Raw genomic sequence first — 2,439 nt, 5'->3', positions numbered from 1 at the left:
AGTTCTGTAAATTACGGTGTAAATTAAATTTGTCGAAATTGATAACATTCAAATTAAGTGGGAGTGTTGAATTTTATGACCATTTAGGTATTTTGAATGTTTTTAAAATTTATTGGCACTTCACTGGTCCTTAAGCTTATTAGATTCTAAGAACGGAAAAGACCCTTATTTTTGTTTTTTTTGTTAAGTGTTTCCCTATGCGAGACCATCTGGCATTCCGTTAGGCGAAATAAGGGTCGCCATTCTCTTTTCGGTAATTTAGATAGTGAGTTAAGTAGTAGTCAGAGAGACTTCCGCGAGGTAATAGCATTGCTCTTTAGTCTTTCGATTCCGTTTTTCATTCTTTGTAACGCGTAGTTTAAGTTTATTTGAAATACATTTTTTTGTCTGGTTTATTGAAAGTGTTCTGATTTATTCTGCTTGAACCCTAATATTTAACAAGAATCTCTGATAGACAGAAAGACTTTGCTAGCCCTCTGAATCCGTTTCTCGCAACGGATACTAGAAACCACTAGAAACATCAGATCATAAATTATTAATCGCAACATGTGAACTAAAAATGAAAACTTAGGGTATATTTAGGCTCTGTAGAGCTAGGCACTATAGATCAGCCAACTGGAGACATTTGAAATAGTTCCCCTTTTCGTTTCTTTAGAACGATGTCTGTTTCAGAACTAATGATCCTTTAGCGTATACGAGTGGGATTTTAGAGAAAATTTTAGCAGGTGTAGGGGTTTATATTTCGAACACCTTGAAAAGCTCTTCAAACAGCAAACCGTGAGTCGCTAGAAGTTGCACCAAGGCAGTCAACAACAAAAATGCTGCTTCTCGCAAATGGCACCAAGACCCAAGCCCAGCAAATCGGGTTAACTTTGTTGTCTTGAAAAATGCGTGCAGCAGAAGATCGATACTTGCGAAGAAAATATAATCAGAAAGGGAAGAACAAAGTTTTCAATGAACTAATTATGTTAAGATCCTTCTGGTCTGTAGCACTATTGACTAGGGAAGATGGTTCCGTTGCAATAACCGTAATGAAACAGGCCAACTTGCTAGATCAGATGTTCGCATCAAACTGTACCATAGACCTACAAGGCAAAATATCACAGACCTTGCCAAGAAAGGCTTTTTTGATGCCAGAGATAGTCTTCCCTTACAGAGATTTTATAAAAGCTCTCAAAGACTTGAACACTAACAAGTCCATCATTCTGATGTATTAAAAAACCACCGGCAAAGTCTTGAACCCCCTATTTATTTTTTGTTGTGACCTAGACATTAAATTAAATACTTTTGCAAAAAGAAATTGGGTATATTATTGGACAAATGTACGTCAAAGAATCTCAGGAAAATGTTTTTGGATAAAGTAATGATTATTAAGTACATTAAAAACACATATTTAAGGAAAAGAGAAGAGTAATAAATTTTTAAAAAGCCAACTTAATGTAGACATTGTTCAATCAATAGCTACTATTGCCTCCTCGACTACTAATTAATGCCCCAATTCTACGATGATGCCAATTATGAGGTTAATAATAATTTCCTGTGGCAAATTGACCTATTCTTCTTCAGCTGCTAAAATAAGCTCTTGGTGGTTTTTTGGTGGGCTATTCTTATGATTTATGTAGTCCCAAATATGTTCAATTAGATTCATATCTGGTGACAGTAGCGGCCAATTTAATCTGGTAATTTTAGCTTCTTTTAGTATCATTTGAACAATCCTAGCCCTATGCGGACGGGCGTTATCGTCCATCAAGACAAGAGTGTTTTCAATCTCTTGCCTTAATGGATAAATAACAGGCCGGGTGATATATACGACCATGTAGTGGGAATAAGCAAAGGAGACTTCCCAAAAACTTAAGACCCTCTTTAACACAAGAGGACTATATACATCGCAACAGCTTTTAAGACTTTACAAAGCTCAGATTCGTCAGTCTCTTAAGTATTGCTCTCACATATAAAGTTCAGCACCGAAACATTTTTTGAAGCTACTTGAATCCATCAAGAAAAGAGCCATATATTTTATAAAAAAAAAACAGAAATAACTAGTATAACGCATAGAAAAATTTAGGGTATTTTGAATGACTTACATTAAAATGCAAGAAAATAAGACCAAGTTTTGTATGTCAGTGTAATAATTTTTAATTAAAAACAATCAAACGCTTTCGCTCTGTTGGACCATCTTCAGAGCCGCTTTATTAAAGAGTTACTGAAAAAATACACTATATACCAAGAAATGCAAAATACATGACATGGACTGATGTACAAACAAAGGTTTAAAACAAGTTTTAGGAAAACTAACACACATATTTAAAATCAATTTAAATCTAAAAATAAGACGTTAACAAGTCACAATATTGGTAGACAATTGAAAAAACACATTTATATTATCTATTAATACCTATGTGACTTAACGTCTTATATATTTATTTTTTAAATAGGTTT

Source organism: Anthonomus grandis, chromosome 16 (genome assembly GCF_022605725.1).
Source record: "Anthonomus grandis grandis chromosome 16, icAntGran1.3, whole genome shotgun sequence".
Taxonomy (NCBI): Eukaryota; Metazoa; Arthropoda; class Insecta; order Coleoptera; family Curculionidae; genus Anthonomus; species Anthonomus grandis.
Note: the sequence above shows the minus strand (reverse complement) of the source record.